The 13,169-nt window shown below is 37.6% G+C and overlaps 1 pseudogene; it reads right to left on the bottom strand.

Annotated features, from left to right (window-relative positions):
* Positions 1 to 11,817: 11,817 nt before the first annotated feature.
* Positions 11,818 to 12,694, bottom strand: LOC102727144 (mitochondrial fission regulator 1 pseudogene; annotated as a pseudogene).
* Between the last annotated feature and the right edge of the window lie 475 nt (positions 12,695 to 13,169).

The raw sequence follows: 13,169 nt of genomic DNA, 5'->3' as shown, positions 1-13,169 counted from the left end.
TTGAAGAATGGATAAAGGAGATGTGGTATATATATACATTGGAATATTACTCAACCATAAAAAAGAATGAAATCTTGCCATTTGCAATGACATGGATGGATCTAGAGAGTATTATGCTAAGCAAAATAAGTCAGTGAAAAACAAAACATGATTTCACCCATATGTGGAATTTAAGAAACAATGAGCAAAGGGAAAGAGAGAGAGGCAAACCAAGAAACAGACTCTTAAGAATAGAGAACAAATTGATGGTTACTAGAGGGGAGGTGGGTGGGGGATGGGTTAAATAAGTGATGAGGATTAAGGAATGCACTTGTGACAAGCACTGGGTGATGTATGGAAGTGTTGAATCACTAAATTGTACACCTGAAACTAATATTATACTGTTTGTTGGGGCGCCTGAGTGGCTCAATTGGTTAAGCATCTGCCTTCAGCTCAGGTCATGATCCCAGGGTCCTAGGGTCAAGCTCCACATCAGACTCCCTGCTCAGCGGGGAGTCTGCTTTTCCCTCTTTCTCTGGCCCTCCTCCTGCTTGTGTGCTCTTGCTCTCTCTTTCTCTCTCTCTCAAATGAATAAAGAAAATGTTTTTAAAAATTACACTGTTAACTGGAATTTAAATAAAAACCTTAGAAAATACAAAAAATGGTGGAGATTTTTAAGAATTATTTTTTTAAGAATCATTATTTTTTTTAAAGGTGGGGAGGGGCAGAGGAAGAGGGAGAGAAAGAATCTTAGGCAGGCTCCATGCCCAGTGCAGAGCCTACATGGGGTTCGATCTCACAACCCTGAGATCATGACCTGAGCCAAAATCAAGTGTTGGTCATTTAACTGACTGAGCTACCCAGGTGCCCCAGAACCATATGAAATTTTTAAAAAATCACATTCTGATATGTTACTCATTTCTTACAAAAACAGACATGCAAATATAATTACATATTTAGTTTTGAGGAGTTTGTAAAATACTTTTTCTGCTGACCTCATGTGCTTATTAAAAAATGCCATTGGAATTATGTGAACTATAGATTATTCATTGAAAATTTTGCTGCATGATCATTAGCTTTCAGATTATAATTTTTGTCATGTAAAGTAGCAATTTTTTTATCTAAAAAATGGCAATGAAGTAAATAAAAGAAAATTTCCATGATTTCCATTCATAAACTATTTTCATGGATTTACTTAAATATTTCTTAAATATAAGATAATCTAACAGGAACAAATTTATGGAAAGCATATATTTGTCTCAAGATTTTATTGATAGATTAAGCTTTGACTATTTTGAATTGAAACTTGGTTACCTAAATTGAAAGCTTTTGAGAAACCATTAAAAACCTGCTGAAAGCATTTAAACAAATTCGATTTCAACAGTTGGAGAGAGACATTAGAAACCACGGATGTTTTTCTCTCATGTTCAATATATTTATTAAGAAGTCAGGTGAGTAAATAGAATGGAATATTTAGGGAGACAGAAAACAAATGAAGGAGGAATGACTATTAGTGCAATTAGTGAAGAATATTGAGTCATATAATGATAATTCAGAAAGTATTTACTGAGGATTCAGAAATGATCAAGATACTTTATGGTTCAGGCGTTGAGCCACATGAGAGAGGTTAGAGGTGGAAAGGAACGGATAGAGTCACAGATCACTAAACTTGAGGGTTTAAGATGACAATTATAAATGAATAATGGTGTGTATATTCAAATGAAAGTTTATATCTGGTTATGAAATCAATAAAGCATCAATAAAAGAGAGTTACCTGAGATGGTTCTTTGAAGAGTATTGTTCTGCTTAATGTATGGGGTTGGATATGAAGACGTTTCTGGATGGTGTGGGTGGCAGGAGCAAATATATGCCATCATAGAGCGTATTAGCTGACCTCACGTAGTTTAAGCTGACTGGGGCTTAAGGCACTGGAAGGGCATAATGTGGACCAAGAGAGGTCAGGTGTATTAAGATAAACTGTGGACTGCCTTGAAGACTAGCACTGAGTCACACATTTTTCAGTCCTTAGGAGATATGGAATGAAAACTTTCTTTGTCATCTGGAGCTATCCTTGCATTAAGTTCTCTATAAAGGGTTGCCTATCTGAAGCTGAACCTTACTGAGTATGCTCTTTCACTCCACATTCTTACAGAGTTAAATTTCAACAATTTCATTATGAAATCAAGGGAAATTTTAGAATTACTTTTTGGAGTAACTTGACAAGTTCATATATCAAGTACCTTGCTTAGTGATGCTTTTCTCACCTTGAACTGACTCACTCCTGACTGCTTCACTATATAACTTTTCCAGACTTTCTCTAGTCTACTCAAAATACATGGTAACCCCCTCCTCCTTTCGTTTTATTGATGACTATACTGTCTATCATGAAGACTCATTTCATCTGACATATATTTTTTTCTAATTTTCTTACTTTAAAAATGTTCTGAATTCTCACCAATTATTTTCTTTTTTAATTAATTTATTTTTTATTATGTTCAATTATCTTCTATTTTCTTCCACATTTAGAGTGGAGATAGTTCATCCTTACTCTTCAAGTTTCTCTTCCTACCTGTGCACCTATTCCTATGTCTTCCTTAATCCTGTTTCATCTTTCATGCATCTTGAGTCACTCAATTTGCCATTCATCTTTTGACTGACCAAAATTACTAATTCAAATATATAATTGTTATAAATACTTTCATGTAAATGATATTATGTTCTCTTTCTGGTCTTTCTCTCCAATATTTCATAAAATTTTTTAGATTTCTGTCTTAGATATCATTTTCTCAAAAAGCTATGATGAAAATGATCCATGATCTTTTTCTTTTTTTAATTTAAATTGAATTAGTCAGCATATAGTATATCACTAGTTCAGATGTAGAGTTCAATTATTCATCAGTTGCATATAACACCCAGTGCTCCTCACATCTTGTGCCCTCCTTAATGCCCATCACCCAGTTACGCCACCCTCCACCCCCATCCCCTCCAGAAACCTTCAGTTTGTTTCTTACAGTTACGAGTCTCCCATGGTTTGTCTCCCTCTCTAATTTCTTCCCATTCAATTTTCTCCCCCTTCCCTATGATCCTCTGCACTGTTTCTTATATTCCACATATGAGTGAAATCATATAATTGTCTTTTACTAATTGACTTATTTCACTCAGCATAATATCCCCCAGTTCCATTCATGCCGATGTAAATGGTAAGTATTCATCCTTTTTCATGGCTGAGTAATATTCCATCACACACACACACACACACACACACACACACACACACACACACATCACGCTTCTTTATCTATTCATCTGTCGATGGGCATCTTGACTCTTTCCACAGTTTGGCTATAGTGGACATTACTGCTATAAACATTGGGGTGCAGGGCGCCTGGGTGGCTCAGATGGTTAAGAGTCTGCCTTCGGCTTAGGTCATGATCCCAGGGTCCTGAGATCGAGTCCTGCATCAGGCTCCCTGCTCCTTGGGAGCCTGCTTCTCCCTCTGCTTCTCTCTCTCTCTCTCTCTGTCTCTCATGAATAAATAAATAAAATCTTAAAAAATTATATTAAAAAAAAACAAAACATTGGGGTGCAGGTGCCCCTTTGGATCACTACATTTGTATCTTTGGGGTAAATACCTAGTAGTGCAATTGCTGGGTTGTAGGGTAGCTCTATTTTTAACTCCTTGAGGAACCTCTATACTTCCTTTAATCACTCAACTAATAACTCATTTTCCAGTGAGCACTCTGTCCAATCTTAAATATCTCAACTCTGAATGACATTTTTGTAAACCCACTCTTTGACTGACACCAAACTTCACCTATTCTCCAATCTCAGGGAATGATTTCCAAACTTTATTTCTCTAATATAGTCTCGGCAATGTGATTATTTTCCTAATAACCATAACAGTTTAACACTAGATGGTGACATGGAAGCCAAAGAGAGCTGACCATGTTGAACTACACTAATATTTTAGAAATGCCTCTCTGTTTCCAGAGGTCAGCTACATTTACTTCTCAATACTACTGTGCAATAGTTTATTGGACCAATTACTAGTTGCTTAGGCATTAGAATCAGGTAGAGCTAGGTGCAAATTTCTGTTTCATCATGCATTAACTGGACAAACCTTTTTATTCCTTTGAGTGATATTAACTCATAAAGCTGTTGTGAGGCATAAGCCAAATAATGCTGACAATGTGAAAGGATTAGTGACTTTAATAAACTCATCTCTCAACTCATCCATTTTTCATTGAGTCTCTAATTGCATTTACATAATCTGCTTGCATAATAACTCTCTACCTTTAACGATGACAAGTATCCTGAAAGCCTTCCTTGGAAACTCTACTGTATCACCTTCTCTTTATGCCCAAGACAGTTGGCTGCTTAATTAGCTGATGCCTTTTCTTGTTATATTTTCAATTTCCTTCTCTAGTTGATTAGAAATCTGTGGAAGTATGGTTACTTTGTTTTTGTGCATTTTAACTTAACTAATCAAAACATCGATGGTAATTATATTGATTGAAAATTGAGCCTCACAGTACATCTAAACACAGCTTCAAAGAGTTTTTAACCTCAAAACAAAACAAAGCAAAAATGATTAAATTTGGAAAGTACCAAAATAATCTAAAGTACACTACTTAATATCTACTTATATCCGAACCCAAGGGGTTGTGGAACATAGAAATATTTGACACAATTTTATAAATCAAAAGAGGGATAAACTTCAGTCTTCAATTTCAAGGATCTGTATCAAGACTTCAAATTAGACATAAAACAGAGTCAGAGAATGAATTCTGTCTGATTGATTAGAGAAAGCTTCCTGAGAGTCAGTTAATTGAGCTGTATCCTTGCAAATAAGCAATATATTTTTCTGCCGATTCATTTTCTAAGACCGTAAAAACAATTTATGGTAAAGAGTAAACAAGAGCAACATATTTTGCCTTCAAGAATAAAGAACTTTTCTCTAAGTGTAGCATGTAAGTAGTTTTTATATTTCCTAAATTATAAACAGTACTTTGCAATACCTGTATGTTGATCAAATAATTTCTCTTATCCCTGTATACAGTTTTTTTTATCTACAAAAAGAGTGAGTTGGAATAAGTCACCATATAATCTATGGCTCTAAACGAACACAAGAATTTTAACATTTTAATTTAATGTTGGGAGCCAAGGGGGAAAGAATAAGAATATGAATACAGAAATCATGACTCGGGCGCCTGGGTGGCTCAGTTGGTTAGGCGACTGCCTTCGGCTCAGGTCATGATCCTGGAGTCCCTGGATCGAGTCCCGCATCGGGCTCCCTGCTCGGCAGGGAGTCTGCTTCTCCCTCTGACCCTCCCCCCTCTCATGTGCTCTCTCATTCTCTCTCTCTCTCAAATAAATAAATAAAATCTTTAAAAAAAAATAAATTATGACTGGACTTTGTAGTTCAGTACAAAGATTGAGCTCTAGACTTGGAGAATGTTTATCTGAAAGGATACTTACAACATTGCTAGTGCCATCTTGGTTGCTAAGTGCCATTTCCCAAATCAGAAAACTGCCCACCAAAGGACTCATTAACTCATCAAATGCTACACATTTAGTAAAAGAAAAAAAAAAAGAGAGAACCTGAAATTCTATCACCTTATTTATCCATGATGTTTTAATATCATGCAACACAAATCAATGCTCTCAACCCACTAAGCTGAGAGGTACAATTTATTTTGATTTTGATAGAAAGCAGTTGAAAGGAGCTGTGTTTTGAAATCTATGGAGAGAAACCAAAAAGTTTTTCATCTCTTTGCGTTCTTCCTTAAGACTAATGAATAATTTGGGGCACCTGGGTGGCTCAGTCGGTTAAGCGGCTGCCTTCACCTCAGGTCATGATCCCAGGGTCCTGGGATCAAGCCCCACGTCGGGCTCCCTGCTCGGTGGCGAGTCTGCTTCTCCCTCTCCTTCTGCCTGCCTCTCTGCCTACTTGTGCTCTCTCTGTCAAATAAATAAATAAAATCTTTAAAAAAAAAAAAAAGACTAATGAATAATTTTATAGCACCATCAATGTTTGATTACTGTAAGTCAATCAAACCATATAATTTCTCATGAAGTGACTCTCTTAGTAAAGAATCTGTTATCTATCCAACACTGTCCAATGAAATGTGAGGAAAGTCTGCCACTATGAAATTTGGGGAAAATTTGCCCTGCTCTTAAAAAGATCTGGTCTTTTTTCGCTTTGGAATTTTGTGTATGAAGAGTACAGATGTTCCTTAAGCAACATGGGTCTACGGGTTGGGTCATATATAGATGACCCTTAGGCAACATGGGTCTACTTATATGCAGTTTGTTGTTGTTGTTGTTTTGTTTCTTTTGTTTTTAAGAGTTGACAGCAAAAGCCACAGGCACTTACTACAAACTCCCCCCCGGCCCCGCCCCAGTCTCCACAGGACCAAATGGAAGATGACTGACACAAAGTTCAGATCTGCTGCCCTCTGAGTACTCAGAGAGGCCCATCGAAGTTATCAGCAGCTCCCAGGACTGGGCAGGGCTGCAGTCCACCCCTTGTGCAGACAAAAAGAGAGCCAAAATTTTCTCTCTTGCCCATGGTCCACAGCATGACAAAAGCCATGAATCAGGGTAAGGGAGGAAAATTGAACCAGGTGCCAGGAATAAGAGATTCTAGTACAACTTTTGTGTACTACTATTCTTACTTTGCTTTCATTTATATCATACTTTTTTTATTTTCCTCTGAACTCTTTGGCAGATACTACGCTCATGTTGATGTTTCATTTCATATGTTACATCTGAGTGTTGGAAATTCTCCTGAGTCTTCTATTCCTTTCCTTTCTCCCCTTAGTGATTAATATATTCCCATGCCTTTAAATGCTGTATAAATACTGAATACTCACATATATATCTCAAATTTGGCACTCTCAAACTACACTCTTAATCCAACCCCAAACTGATTCTAAACAGGGACTGGGTGGGGACCCCTCCCTGAGGCAGTATTCCCCAGTGTGCTCCTATGTGGTAGCAAGGTGATGTCCAGGAGTTGGTGGTACACCTCCAGGCAAATTGGGCAATGGTACTATTCCTCCAGGCTACTGTCAATGCTGATGGATCTGCCCAGCTTGTGCTGCTGCTAAACTAAGGCCCCCTGGCTGTGGAACACTGCCACCCAAGCACCAGGCCCACCACCACAGGTACTCCTGGCCTGTCCTGGCCCTCCTCGTCTATATGTAGATTTTTTTCAATAAATATACATGTAGTACTGTAAATGTATTTTCTCTCTTTTATTATTTTCATATTTTTTCTCTAGCTTGTTTATTGCAGGAACACAGTGTATAGTACATATAACATACAAAATATGTTAATCAACTGTTTATGTTATTGGTAAGGGCTGGTCAACAGTAGGCTATTAGTAGTTAAGTTTACGGGAAATTAAAAGTTATATGAATTTTCAGCTCTGCAAGGGTCTGTGCCCCTCCCCCATGTTGTTCAAGGGTCAACTGTATCTGTTGCTTCTGCTGATATACTGTAACCTTGAGGAAAACAGAACGGCATGGTGAAAGTGGCAGAAAAGAAATATGGAATATACCTTGGTCTTTGATGGTAGCACTGAGCCACTAAACTAACCAAATCTGGAGCTGTATTATCTCAGAAACTGACTTAAAGTCAGAAAACAAATATTTCTGAGAAAGCCACTTCAGATGGCTTTTCTGTTGTAACAAAATAATTTCAACTGATCTTGGCTAATAAAACCTATAATGGAAAGTAAAGGTTGGACACTATAACGATTATAGATTAAAAAAAAAAAAAAAAAGACCAGTGGAACATGAATAGAAACCAGAATAACTATAGTACCTAAGAAGGAAGTACTAAACAATTACATAAGCCTGTTATCAATGAAAAGGAATGCATTTATTTTCTGCCATGTTTTTTTTTTAATGATATAAATTCCAGAAAAGGAATATTTGATCACCCTAGCTTCTACTGTGTATCTATTTTTTGATTACAGGAATAAAAATTATCTGATTAACAGTCCCACAGGAATATCTAATAGAAAAGAGATTTTTTTTTAAAAAAGAAAATATTATTAAAGATGGTGGGATAATGTACAACAAAATTTAATGATTTTTTATGGAAAGTTCTTCCACTGTGTGAGAAACTGCTAAGTGAGAACTGTACTGATGAGTCACCAACTCTAGTCCGTATCCTCATGGAGCTTATGGTCAGAAAAGTAGACAATACATTGCAGTAAGTATAATAAATGCATTGAGAGAGTACAAAGACAGACAATGATGGTTCTTGAATGTGCACAATTTAAAAGGGCATTTCTTGGGGCACCTGGGTGGCTCAGTCAGTTAAACATCCAACTCTTGATCTCAGCTCAGTTCTTGATCTCAGGGTCGTAGGTTCAAGCTCTGTGTTCAGCTCCATGTTAGGAGTGGAGCCTATTAAAAAAATTAAATTAAAATTAAAAAGGGTGGGGGCATTTCTCTGACAGGCAGTATTTAACTGTGAAGGGTAACCACAGTAGCATTGTGAAGGCATGTGGCAAGTGTTTGAGATAGAGGAAGGGGCACAGGTAAAAAGTCTGGGCCAGGAAAGAGCTCAGTGTGTTTTAGAAAATGAAAGGAAGCAAATGGGCTTACATTTAGAAGAACCAGGGGAGAGAGGAACAACACGTGTTTGGAAAGGTATGAAGGGCCATGCTCAAACACAACTTCTAAATCACTTTTATTTGAAGTCGATAGAAAGCTTTCACAGGACTTATTCAGCAGAATGGCATAGTCCAATTAGTCAGTTTTTCAGAATATCTGTGGATGGCATGTGGAAAACAGATATGAGGGGGTCAGGAGTGAAATCAAGAAGATATGTAAAGATGCTATTCAATGCTCTAACTGGAGGAATGTGATGCCAATTTTAGAGGCAGGATCAGTTTGGAGGCTGGATTAAGCGTGTAGTTTGAGAGTGCCATATTTGAGATAGCTGTAAATTGTCCATATATAATTACGTGAATATTCAGTATTCATACAGCATTTAAAGGCACGGGAATATATTAATCATTAAGGGAAGAGAAGAAAAGTGTAGAAGATGCAGGATAATTTCCAACACTCAGATGTAACATATGGAAAGAAGCATCAACATGAGCGTAGTATCTGCCAAAGAGTTCAGAGGAAAATCAAAAAAGTATGATATAAATGAAAGCAAAGTGAGAATAGTAGTACACAAAAGATGTAGTAGAATCTCTTATTCCTGGCACCTGGATCAATTTTCCTCCCTTACCCTGATTCATGGCTTTTGTCATGTTGTGGAACATGGTTAAAGAAGAGAAACTTTTGGCTCTCTTTTTTGTCTTCTAAGTGACATGAAAATTTATAATGCGTACTATAGCTATAGGACTTTGCAATTCTCTTTTGGAAACCAACAGAGTTTTTTGGTAAATTTCTGTGCTTTAGTAATCTAGTCCAAAAGTCTGGGCTGTCTTTCAGCACAGTATTCAGTAACTACAAACTGGAATTAAATATCAGGCATTTATTAAGTACTGAACTAAGCTGTGTTTTAATTATAGTGATAGAACAGAGGAAGCTTCAAGTTCAACTAAACTGGTATCAGGGATACCAGCTTGGTGGGGAGGGACAGAGGGTAAAAAAAAAATCCTTTTTTTTTTTTCTCCAAGGAAAATATAAGTTTGCTTTATATCAAAACAGTAACTTCCTTCAATTAGAACGGTGGCCAAAATTCAATATTGATACAAATATAAATTTCCTAGGAGGTCAAAATATGTAATCCTGGCAAATTTTCTGAATTTCTTTTTTTTTTTTAAAGATTTTATTTATTTATTTGACAGAGAGAGTCACAACGAGAGAGGGAACACAAGTAGGGGGAGTGGCAGAGGGAGAAGCAGGCTCCCCGCCGAGCAGGGAGCCCGATGCGGGGCTCGATCCCAGGACCCCGGGATCATGACCTGAGCCGAAGGCAGACATTTAACGACTGAGCCACCCAGGCGCCCCTGAATTTCTTTTAAAGGTAGAATTTTTAAGTCATATAAAACAATTAGAAATGATATAAATCAACAACATGGGTCGAATAAGCCACAGTTCAAATTTAAGCTGAATAACATTTTCTAATATTGAGAACACTGTGCATATTTTCAATAACTTAAAAGTAAATGTCTACTCTTCCTATTTCCACTTCTTTTTACTAGATTTAAATAAATCCAAATACTGACTCATGGTAGGAGATTCTGGAATTAACTATAGCTGAGTTTAACAGAAATACAGAAAACCAGAAAGATTTATCAAGCATTCACAAGCGATCACTTACAGCAATTTCTCGGACGTCCTGAATTAGAAAGGCTCTTCTCCACTTCTAATAGCATCTAAGTTTTGCTGCATAATGTAATTCAACAGAACAGCACTCTGACCAATGATCAACAACTTATAGGAAATTCTTTCTTTCAACTCTTCAATGTTTCATTATAAAACTACTATATTTGACCAATATTAAAAAAATTTTAAACTCCATTACGCTGCCATTTCCATTAAGTATTAGCTTAGCAACAGGTCATCTTTATGATGCTATTTATTAAACTGGAAAAAAAAAAAAGAAGATGGTACATTCTGGTTTTCACTTGTAGATTTAATTCAATAATTTGAGTCCTCACTATTTGAAAAGCACCTTTTCTTTCTCAGCACTGGATAGCACTGAACTAAAAGCAGCTTTCATGGTCTTTGACTTCCCTTTAAACGAAAGCGTTATGGAATTTTCAGCAGTGAATATTATCTGGTTCCTACTTGAACTCCATCTCCAAGGAAATGTGAGAGAGAATCTAAGGTAAAAGTCCTATTCAAGGCAAAAAGATTCCAATCCTAAATATTTCATTCCAACGACCCGTGTTAGACCTTCAGTTCCATCATTGAGGGGTAAATGATCACTGACAACTAATGATGGTAACAGGACTCTTGCTGACATCATTATGAAATTTTACATACTATTTTATACCTAAATATATGCATATAAAACATTTGCACAGATAAATTAGTGTTAAGAATTAAAAACTCACATCCACAAATATCCTTTCTTCTGAAATCTATATAATTGTTTTCAAGGCTAGAAAGCTAAACATCCTGGCTATACATTAAGAACACGTTATATCCGTATACACAGGTTATGGAAAACTTCAGAACTGACCTTCTCAAAAACAGAAAAAAACAAAAAACAAACCCCACAAACTTAGAGTGTTTTTGTTATTGCTGAATCTAATTAGATTTAAAGGATCCCACTGAATACTAAATTCAGGTATTTACTAAATAGTGTTGATTTCTGCTACCCGAGCAGCCCTAACAAACCAACAGCTGGAACAGGGATAATTTTTCTCAGTTCACTGTTTATTAGGAAGTTGAAATATTTTCGGTTAAAGCCTTCATTTTTCCTGTGGATTCCAACATGTGAGGTCCAAACAACTGTTTCTGAGGTGGCCTCTGATGCAGACTTTGGAACTCCTTTCTCGATTTCACCTTGACTATCCCTTTTTTTTTTTTTTTTTTTTTGACTATCCCTTTTTATTGGTAAGCAAATTTCTTTTTCAGAGCCTCTGCTAGGAGGACAGCCGGGTCAGTAGCTTCCACCGGTTTGGGCTTTATATCCTGTTCTGACCTTTTTACTGACCTACATTCTACACAGTTCCCATCTTTAAGGCTCTCTAGCATATTTGGCATATCAGGTTTCTTTGGCCTGCTCTTAACCAGAGTCTTTCCCGCACAGGCTTTTTTCAAACCTCTTCTTCCCTCTTTTTTTTTTTAAAGATTTTATTTATTTATTCATGAGAGACAGAGAGAGAGAGGCAGAGGGAGAAGCAGGCTCCCAAGGAGCAGGGAGCCTGATGCGGAACTCGATCCCAGGACCCCGGGATCATGGCCTGAGCCGAAGGCAGACGTTTAACGACTGAGCCACGCAGGCGCCCCTCTCCTTCCCTCTTTCATCGGGTCAATAGCAGATATACTTTGGTGGAGCCCTGATGGGGGAGGGCTGGGGAGGGTTGGGGGGAGAGTGGTGGGACTGAGGGTGGTGCTGCAGAACAGATGTGGTGGAATCTAAATCAACTGCAATGAGCTTTTGCTGTTCTTGCAGGGTCACAGTTTTGGCAATTTGAGCTCTGAGAGCAGCAAGTTCATTTTCAAGGGCACTGATCTTCTGCAATCCTTGCTCATTCACTAGTGCTATCTTCAGATGAGGCTCTTCTAGAGACAGTTTCGGTAAGGAAAACCGCCTGCTTGGAGGCTTATCAAAGAAAGGAAGGTCATCCTGAAGTTGTTGTCTTGATTTGACCTCTGTCCGCCGTCTTGTTAAACACTCCCCTTCTTCTTTGGCTACCTGTCCAACATCAGCAAAAGACACCATTTCATCATTTCCTGGATGGCTGGGGCTCCATTCTATATTAGGGCTGGTAAGCTGAAACTGAACTCTTGGACACTGGATCAGAGATAAATTAGTACCAATTTTACTTAGGATACTTCGAGATGAACCATAAGGCCTCCGAGACCAAACTATCAGTACTGACGACATGCTTACTCCAACCTATTGAAAAACCATCCTAATTAGGTGCCTAATCTTGCCAAGCGTTTAGATAGAAAGTCTCCACATTTGCATTTCAAGTACTTCAGAGTACAAAGCAGCAATGGTCCAATAAGCACTCTCACCCCTGGCAGTTGGGCGCCTTCTTCGAGGAGGAAGACAGAATCTCTCTTCAGGCCCCGCACCAGCCCAACCCGGGGCTCGATCTCACAACCCTGAGATTTTGACCTGAGCCAAAATCAAGAGTCAGGTGCTTAACCGACTGAACCACCCAGGTGCCCCAGGAAGAGTCTAAATGAGAACATTAACACACTTAACACTCACTTAAGCACTGTTTGCTTCATCATGCAAGCATATTTCTCTCTCCAGTCTCAATCAATAAACATCTTCATTCATTTCCAAAGACAACTTTCACTTCTTTCCTCCTTTATCCCTATGAAGGTGTTAAAATTCTGTCAGTTTAATATGAAACTGTATAAAAGGTGCCAAAAATAGATTGGGGTGTGATTTTTTTTTCTGTTTTCCCGTTTAAATTATTATATTTGGATAAATATGCCCCATTCATAATACATTTTATGACATTGTAGCTACTTTACCTAAATAATCATATGAGCTTTAAAACCACTCAATAATGAAAAGACACT

The sequence above is a fragment of the Leptonychotes weddellii genome, chromosome 1 (genome assembly GCF_054177405.1).
Source record: "Leptonychotes weddellii isolate Sample4059 chromosome 1, ASM5417740v2, whole genome shotgun sequence".
Taxonomy (NCBI): domain Eukaryota; kingdom Metazoa; phylum Chordata; class Mammalia; order Carnivora; family Phocidae; genus Leptonychotes; species Leptonychotes weddellii.
This window is presented reverse-complemented; position numbering and strand designations above follow the sequence as displayed.